We start from the raw sequence: 10,298 nt of genomic DNA on the forward strand, positions 1-10,298 counted from the left end.
CCACGCTGGAGCGGGAGTGATATGGAAAACGCCGGAAGGGCATCGATTTCACTGTGCCATCAGGTTCGACTTCACCGCGTCGAATAACGAAGCTGAGTATGAAGCACTCCTCGCTGGGTTAAGAATGGCAAAGGATATGAACATAAAAACGCTTGATATATACAGTGATTCACAGCTAGTGGTGAATCAGGTCCTAGGAGAATATCAAGCGTGAGGCTTAAAAATGGTGGCCTACTTAAATAAAACAAAAGACCTGCTAGCCCAGTTCACTAAATACACCCTCCAGCAAATTCCGCGAGATCAGAATTCAAATGCAGATGCCTTAGCCAAACTCGCAAGCGCGAAGGATGCTGACACTTTGAACATTGTGCCAGTAGAAAGACTGAGTAAGCCAAGCATACAAGCGGCCGAATCCAGTATGGAGATTCGAATGGAAGATACATGGATGGCACCTTATTTGGAGTATCTGACAAATGGTACGCTACCAACAGATAGAAACAAGGCCAGAACTCTACAAAGGCGAGCCACTAGGTACATACTGGTCGATGGTGTTATGTACCGAAGAGGATATTCAATGCCACTACTCAGATGTGTTACACCTAAAAAAGCTAAGGAACTCATGAAAGAGGTGCATGAAGGCTTCTGCAGGGATCACGCTGGGGGGCAGAGTTTGGCAAAGAAGATTCTGAGACAAGGCTACTTCTGGCCAACTATGAACGAGGATTCGATGGGGTTTGTACGAAGATGTGATAAATGTCAAAGATTCTCCAAGATTCCACGAGCAGCTCCAAACGAATTGAAATAGATGCAAAGTCTGTGGCCTTTTGCAGTATGGGGGATAGATTTGATTGGATCCCTACCTACAGGGAAAGGCGGAGTAAAGTACGCAGTCGTAGCAGTCGATTACTTCACCAAATGGGCCGAAGCTGAACTGCTCACAACCATCACGACCAAGAACATCCTTGACTTCGTTATCAAGAACATTGTCTGTCGATATGGTTTGCCTAGAAAGATAGTTTCAGACAACGGAACCCAATTTGACAGTGATTTATTCACCGATTTCTGCGAAAGACATGGAGTCATTAAAACCTTTTCTTCAGTTGCACACCCCCAGGCGAATGGGCAGGTCGAAGCCGTGAATAAAACCCTTAAAGACACCCTGAAGAAGAGGCTTGAAGAAGCTAAGGGAGCGTGGCCAGAGCAATTTCCTGAAGTCCTCTGGTCGTATAGAACGTCTCACCGAACAACGACAGGACATACCCCATTTTCCTTAGCCTATGGATATGAGGCAATGTTGCCTGTCGAATTAGATCCCCCCTCGCATCGACGTCTAACATACGACCAGGACCAGAACAGCCAACTGATGATGGAATCCCTAGACTCGATTGATGAAATACGGGAGAAGGCCTAACTCCGAGTTGCTGCATACCAACAAAAAGTTGCCCGGTACTTTAACTCCAAAGTTAAAGAAAGAAAATTCAACGTCGGAGACTTGGTGCTACGACGAGTTTTCTTAAATACCCACGACCCTACTGCTGGAGTGCTCGGACCTAATTGGGAAGGGCCTTACCAAATTGAAGAAGTCCTTCATCCGGGCACCTACAAACTTGCACGCTTAAACGGAGATCTCGTTCCGCGTTATTGGAATGGAGAACACCTGCGAACGTATTATCAGTGAACAGTCATTTTTAAAGGACTGGCTTGTATTAATTTTTCTTTTTACAAGTTTAGCAAAGAGGGTTAGCCACGTTGTATGGCTAATCGCTCGTATATGTAAGATTCTATTTCAGAATCACTCGTAAAGACATGTTTAGTCCATTTTTAATACGAGATTATAAGGGACTGTGCGCAGCCAGTCATTCTTGCCAACCTTTGTGAATTTATATTTACAAGTATTTGTTCATTACGTGTGTTGTTTTGCTGTATTACAAGTATTATTTTTCACCCGAGCAGAAATGTTCGAGCAGGTCGTGGTCAAGGCAAGTGACCAAGGACCTAAAGCTCCTCAATCACTTGGGGGGCATATAAGGCACATCGATAGCAAAGCATACCGTGAGGTATGTAAACACATGAACAAAATGAGTGAAAGCATGCTGAGGTACTTAGAGTATTTTTCAAATTTTATATTTTGTTAAATCATGCCAAAGTACTATGCTAAGTTCGGTCATACGGAAAAATGTTATAATAAATGAAAATGTTATAGCATCATGCAATCTTTTACACCGCAAGCATCACTGCTTGGGTGTAATTGTTCAAGTAAAAGAAAAAGATTTACTACCCGTGCAGCAAAGTTTAAACTGAAAATATTGTCTTTACGTCACGACCCGTGGGTCATGTAATCAAAAGAAAAAATAAATGAAAAAGCTTAAGAGGCATTGGGAGCAGGAGGGTCTTTAGCAGCATTCTGGGTGACAGCATCCTCAGCAGCCCCTTCTTCCTCTACGCCAGCGATGCTTGGGGAAGCAGGGATCCTCGCTCTTGCCTCCTCTTCAGCCAGTTGGGCAGTGCAGCGAGCCAGCTCGGCAGCCCTGACATCCTTTGAAAGATAGATGAAGTCGGCTCCCTGATTGTGTTTCCAGAAGTTGTAGAAACATCGGAGCATCGTCCTCTTATACCTTTCCAGATTTTTGGAATTGTCGAGCTTCAGCTGCTTTACTTTGCCCTCAAGAGTGGCGATGGCCTCGTCCTTGGTCTTAAGCACCTCTTCCAATCTCCTGACTTCGCGAAGATGGGTTCGGCTGGCATCTTGATACTTCTGCCTTGACTGTACCATAGCTGCCTTTGCAGCTTCAGCCTCCGACAACTTGGTCACCGCAGCATCCCTCTGTTGAACTATCGCCTCCAACTCCTTGGTATGCCTGGCCTCTGCAGCCAAAAGCTCCTCGGCTGCTTTCACCTGATACCTCTCAGTGGCCTTTGCCCTAGCCTGCTCGATGGTGGCTTGGGTACGGGTGCAAGCAGTGGTGGCAGACAGCAAAGCCTGAGGACAGAGGATAAAAGTTAGAACCTATGGCAAGGACTAAAAGACTGAAGCCAAAAAGATAAAGAAGTACTTACGCTGGTTATTTCGTTCATGGTCCTATTCAGAATTAGGTCGACCGTCATATTTTCTGCCTCAACCATTGCATCCTTGACGCGGTCGTTTTTCCCAATGTACGCAATGCGGTCTTTGGCTGCTCGTATGGCACGGCTCAAGAGTTTGGCCCCGAGAGTTTCCTCCCGTTTGTCTTGTTCCCTTCTGGGCGCAGCCGGAGGAGGGTTCATTGGAGCAGGGGGAGTCTCCTTCTCAGCAGGGGCCGGAGGATGGGCAGAAGTTTGCCCAGTAGGCACATCTCTAGGAGGGTCTTCTGTTCGACTCTTTTTTGCAGGACCCTGGCTCGTCTCGCCAGTTTGTCTCCGTGACGACTTCCTCCGAAGCTGAGGAACTTCCTCTTCCTCCTCAGTCTAGTATAGGCCAAAGACATTGGGAGTGGCCATATCTGCACACAAGTAAAAACATGCAAAGGGTAAAGATAAAAGCAGATGAAGACTCTCTATCAAAACGAAAAAGAAGGTCACAAAGTTAGTACCCGAGCTACAACTACTGGTCGGTATACTACTGACTCTATTAGTCACACACTCATTATCTGGCATGAAGAACTCTGGCCCTAAATTTGGAGTATATGTAAAGTTTCCCTCTCCGTCAAACAAATGACAGGGAATTGGCAAGCTACTTAAAAGCAAAATAAATTTACCATTTTCATCAGAGGATTCCCCCAGGTCCACAACTGGCTCTTTGGCCTTTTGTTTCCCTTTGCCTTGGGGAGCAGAAGGCCTTTCTGCGGAAGGATTGCCTGTGGGCTCCCTGATTGTAACCCCCGTTGGCCTCCTTCGAGGAGGGGACGCGGGAGGTTGCTACTCGGGAACCCCCTCGGCAGTGGCATCGTCTACCGCTGACCCTCTTGTTTCATGGCGAGGAGCCAGAAGGCCAGACAGCCTCAAGTTTTCATCGGTAACCAGGGACTTGACGCTTTTTTCTACGTCTGTCATCCTGGCCAGTCTATTGGACCTCAACACCATGTCTGGTGTTGGGGTCGGACGTAACCATGGGTCTGAAAGACAAAGTGCAGTTTGAGATAAATGAAAGGAAACTCCTTGATTAAAAGTATCGACCAGTCAAAGATGGTACTTACCTCCTCGAGCGAAAGCCAGGTTGTTGCTGGTTATGTCCGGAGTAAGGAAGTACTCCTTACTGTACTGCCCCACGTTAGATATGTGCGTAGTGTCACTCAGGAATGTCCGGTTTGTCTCCTGGTGACAGAAGTGGAAGAAACCCGTTCCATATTGTTGCGGGTTGGATTTTAGGTCAAAAAGATAATTGACCTCGTGAGGAGTAGGTTCTGGCCATTTTTTAAGTTTATACAAGATATAGAGTGCAGCCAGCATTCTATATCTGTTTGGAGTAATTTGGAAGGGGGCGACACTGAAATAATTGGCCACCCCCTCATAAAAAGGATGTAGAGGGAGGTAAGCCCCCGCCTCTAAGTGATACTGAGACCAGGCACTATATATGCCCCCAGGGAGGTTAGCCCTTTGGTCTGCGACAGGAATTTTAATGGAAACCCCTGTAAGAGGGTATTTCTTGAAGTAGTTAGCAACCATCCGAAGGGTCACTACGCTGGTCGGGGAGGTATATCACTCGACATCAGGCGGATTCTGATGGCGAGGGTGGGCTCTAATTTGGATGTTAGGGTCAGGAACAAGATTGTCTCGACCGCTGGTCGAGGGAGCCCTAGCCTACAAATCAGGCTGGGCAGGAGAATTTGGACTATTTTCAGACTCAGGTCTTTTCTTGCCTACGAATTTGGAACGGGCCATTTGAGGAGGAGAAGGACGAGGTCTGGTAGAGGGTCGTGAGAAGGGAATCTCGTGGACTCAGTCATTCGGTTGTTCTTCACCTTCGAGCAACTGGGCGAGAAGGTCGTCGTCGATGGGCCGTTCACCTCCCCACAAATCTGGCATCAATGTCTGCAAACAGAAAAATGGGGAGGTGAGGATGAAGAATTTTTAAAGGCTTTTTAGAATAACGCTGGTCGAGTATAAAAGCCAAGCTTTTATACACCAGCATTCTAACAAAAAGCTAATTTTTTCACACGAACAGTTTGAAAAACGGATCAGAGGGTGAAAGTAAAAAGTTTTTCAAGAAAACTTTTTCAACTCCCCTTAGGGCAGAAAAAACTTATTTTCCAACTAGCCTAAAGATCGAATTTTTACTTCGATTTGACGTCCTAAAAGTACGATCCTAACTATCAAACTAACTCGTAAAACATTCTACTCACAAGCGTCTCAAACCAGAAGCAGATGAACTCAAACAGTCAACATACAGGAGCATGCATCATGAAAATTTGAAGCATAGATATTCGAAAACTTACCAAGAAAATGATCGTGGAGATGGAAAAAGGGTCTTCGGAGGTCAAGGAACTCTCGGACTGAGTCTTGAAAATGCAGAAGAACGGTCTCTGTAGAAGGTTAAAACTCTGGCTTTTAGGGTTTCTTGAGAAGACAATGGAGTGCGTAAAAAGAAAAGGAAGATTTCGAAGGTATTATATAAGTTTTTCTGTGGCATTAAAAAGGTGTAATCATCAGTTTCCCTTTTTCAAAGTATGGGGAAGCGGAATGGCCGTCGAATTATTATTGGGGAATCGAAAAGTCATGATTAGACAGAAGTAGGTTACTTTTTCCAAGAACACACGAAGGGTTTTGACACGTAAGGCGGGGTTACCGAAGAGTCGTTCGCTCAAAAGTTTATTTATTGCTCGTGATAAATAAACTTGGGGGGCAAATGTTATCCAAAAAATTATCATTGATGATGTGGCAAGTGATCCCTGGACGCGTGGCTGACACCTGGAAGAGCTCTGCTAGGTTATCAACCAGAAGAAGCATTAGAAGCAGTAAGCAGCCCAGTCTTACCTGCGACCAGTCTGGTCGATGGTTCCGCATACAAAGCAACATTACTGAGAAGATCTTTGTAAATCCCGAATTTAACTCACACAATCTCCTGAGTATCCGATTATTCAGGAAAGAATATATGTAACAATCTTTTGTAATCCCCCTTGAGCCTATAAAAAGCAAAAGATAGCTCAAGGAAGGGATCTTTGGCTTTTGAATCATTTGAGGTTAGAGTAATTCTCCTAGTGATATTGTATTGTTCTTCAGAGGTTAGTGAAACTCATTGAACCCTTGTTCTTTGATCACTCCTTTGATTCTTATATCAATAACAGCCTAAGTGGACGTAGGTCATTACCAGATCCTGGGGCCGAACCACTATAAAAACATCGTGTTGTTATTACTTTTTGTCATTACGTTCTTCTCTACACATTCATTCATATCAAGCATATTCTGACTCCGTGTCAGTTGACCAAATTTTGCATCAACAAAGGACTCTAAGCCCGAGCTCGCCAATAAGTCCATATTTATCTATTAAATGGGACAAGTCACTTGTAGAAAAGAAGGATCTCGGTGTTACAAAACCATTCGAGCTAAAGATTCTCCAAGCTCTTTTTAGGTATAGTCGACCTTTTTCCTCTTCCTTAATGCTCTTGATTTCTTGGGAGGCATGGACTTGGTCCTAGATCAGAAGCAAATAGGGACGAACAGATCCCTATACACTTTGAAGAATGACAGCTAACCGGATTGTAAAAGAAACCGGACTCCTCAAAGACCAAGCAAAACCAAGTACTTGAAAATGAAAGGAAAGAGTAAGATTTTGTTCGCACATACACAATATGAGGCCTGCTCGCCCATAAGTGTATAGCTAGGGTGAATAGAACCGAAAAAAAATACTAGAACATAGAATGAGATTGTTTACAAAAAAAAAAAAAAAACTATACTTGGGGAGAACAAGGGAACTTTCTCATAAAAGGAGTTCAAGCATCATGTTCATTTAATAGGTTAGTTCAAGCAACTTGTTCATTTAATGGTTTAGTTCAAGCAACTTGTTCATTTATGGGTTAATTCAAGCAACATGTTCATTTGAGTTAGTTTAAGCATCTTGCTCGTTTATGGTTTAATTCAAGCAACATGTTTGTTTATGGGTTAGTTCAAGCATCCTGTTCGTTTAATGGGTTAGTTCAAGCAACATGTTCACTTATGGGTTAGTTTAAGATCCTGTTAATTTTATGGATTAGTTCAAGCATCCGATTCATTTAATGGGTTAGTTCAAGCAACATGTTCATTTATGGGTTGATTCAACCATTCTGTTTAACAAGACACTAGCAAATTCAACTTAAGAAAAAGACATGTGATGTCTGTTCAAGTAATTGAGTAGTAATTGCTAAGTGTGTGCATACACTCATGGGCAAGAGGAGAACCTGCTTGTTTTTATTCACAAAAGGTCGATTTGACCAAGACTTAGGTGGGGTTGTTTGCATATTCAAAGGAGCAACCTACTCACCTATAGATGTGAAGGAAAAACTTATATGTCCGCCTATACTATAAATTGTGTGAATAAGAGGTAGAGGTTGTGAATCATAGGGTCATGTTTGTTTGTGTTACTCTATTCAAATTGTTCAATGATTGTGTGAACAAGCAACGAATCAGATGGGTTATGAGAACCTATTCGCATAAGACAACGTGGAGTTACCTAAGATCCTATTCGTGCAAGGCCTACCCACACATACCAGATGAGATTTTAATTTTTATGTAGGGAACGAATAGCAACTAACTCTTCGTTTGTGTCCCTAGGAACAAGCAAGAATTTGAAGCCTCCACTCTAGCAGAATCAACTCATTCAAATAAATGGGAGATGATAAATCATCTTTATTTCTATTCATGGAAATGGACAAAGCAAGTAGGAACATGGAAACATGTTCGTTTTCACACTACTAGGATAGAATTCGCTTGCACACTATAAGGAGCGAACATAAGCTAATTGTTTATGTGTGTGATTATATCAAAACACCAATAGTACATGACCAGAAAAATACATGTTCGTTTGCATGGTATATATATATAAAAAAATATCTTCATGTTCGTTCATGTGTATAAAAATATTCCTATGCAAGAGGCGAACATGGAGGCTGGCAGTTCATCTATATTCGTAACAAAAAGTGGTTAATCGCGTATAGTAAAGAAGGGAAAATGGAAGGGAAACAACTCGGAGAGTCTGTTCGCTCAAGTTCTCTTTTCAAGAAAGTCTATTTGTTTGGTTCACTTGGAAGTCAATAAGAACACACTATAGAGTAGATAAGTCACGTGCCTTTGGAAGGAATGAACAGATTGATAATTGTTCGCATACATCCAAATCCAAGGGACATTATTCATACATGGGCGAACAAAGAACAAAAAAGAGGCAAGATTTTGTAGAAGAAAAAGACACTTAACCAAGAAATTTTTTGGCTACAAACAGGAGAAGAAATTGGCGATGTAAATTCAAGAACTGTAGCACCTTCAAGGAGTTCGAACCCATGGTCCAAAAAATTCAAAATATCGAAAGAAGTCAATAAATTCCTTTAGATTGTGTTAAAATTTTTGAAAGGAATAAGTCTTGAAGCTATCGATAGTTGCAAAAAATAAAAAAAAATGCATACCCAGCAGTGAAACAAATAAGTGAAGGGAAAGCTTACACAAGTTGGCGAATAGGATGCACGCCTTTTCTCGGTGTCGTCTATTTCCAGGTAGAGGTAGTTAGCAATGTTTCTCATCCAATGATGTCAGCGATGAGCAAAAGGTCGACCCTTCTCCTCTCACGACATCGATTTTCTCAGAATATAAAGGGTCGGCGGCTGTTTGCTCTTGCTTTCCCATAAATTCTCTAAGAGAACCGCAAGACCTGTTACACCCAGATTTCGAGACTTGAGGTTGTGACCTCGAAAGCTGGATTTTTCAGGTGTGAGCTTGCGATAGCTAAAATACATGTTTGTAATCTAGACGCCAAATCCTCAAAGCAGGTGGCAACCTCAAAGATAGGTAGCCTCGAAGTCCTTATAAGCTCGAAAAGCAGAACATCGGAGTATATCCATTATCAGGTAGCCTCGGATCAAGTGGCCCGAGCTTGGCATGGGTGTGAGCTCGGAATAAGGCAGCCTTGGTGATATTTATCCACTCCGAGCTGGTCTTGGGGAATGTAATATAACTCGTAATTTACTCAGAGCCCTAGATTGGCATGATGCTGATTGCTGATCTCGAACAGCTTAGTGAGTCACCTGAGGAGGCGCAGTCCATGCATTCAAGAGATATTTATTGTTGTAACTTCCCTACAAAAAAGGGATATTAACTAGTCGGTTATACGCCCCCTGGTCTTCAGGGGACGTTTCCTTGCATATAGGAGTTACAAACTTTAAAGTTATTAAATTTATTAATGTACAGAATAACTTCCCGAAACGTGTGGGGTTGTATTATGAGATCTCCTCTATAAATAGAGAGGTCATGCACCTTTGTAAAGGACCAAAATTTTGTGATCTTGAGAGAATCTCTGAAGAATTTATCCCTGAAGAATTTCCAGAAATTTCCTAAGTTCTAATAACAAAGACTCGTGGACTAGGCAGAGTTAACTGCTGAACCATGTAAAAAACTCTCATTGTTTTAATGTGTTATTCTTGCCATAGTTTTTACTGTTTACGTGCTCTACATTTTAAGTTGACGAAAAATGGCATCAACAAGACCCGAACTAATGGGCTTAGGGTTTTCAAAGCAATGGGCCTAAGGGTCCTATAATCTAATGGGCCCATAATTCATTTAAGGAGTGCAACAGAACACGAGCCCAACAAGTTGTTGTCAAATAAAGTTCTTGAGAAGTTATCGTGAAAATGATATGTTATTTAAATGTCATATAAGTGTATAACCAAAAAAGAATGGGAAAATTATTCACATAACTAAGTCAGAATTGTACAAAGCACGAAAAATGACTTGGGGGGGCAAATGTTATACCAATTTTTTGGACATTTATGACATTTAAAAAAAATAGCAATTATAAAGGGATGATGAACAGAACACTTTGCCTTCCTGTTCTCACAAAGTGCAAAGTAGTTCCTGTTCTCACGAAGTGCAAAGTAGTTCCTGTACTCACAGAGTACAAAGCAGACTACCAAGTGCTAACAGAAGGGATTTGGTCGCGTAGCCACATTCTTCAACATCTGTTTGCACAAGATAAGTTATTTCACCTTTGTTTGCACAAGGTAAACCATTACACACTAGCAGGAGGATCCTGTTCGTTCAACACACAACATCCGCTCTACAGAGTTAGCAAAGGAGTACAGAGTTTTCATTTATCAAAATATAACTGTATTTTTGTTGTAATGTATTATATGCGGGCCAAGCCC

Source organism: Humulus lupulus, chromosome 7 (genome assembly GCF_963169125.1).
Source record: "Humulus lupulus chromosome 7, drHumLupu1.1, whole genome shotgun sequence".
Lineage (NCBI taxonomy): Eukaryota > Viridiplantae > Streptophyta > Magnoliopsida > Rosales > Cannabaceae > Humulus > Humulus lupulus.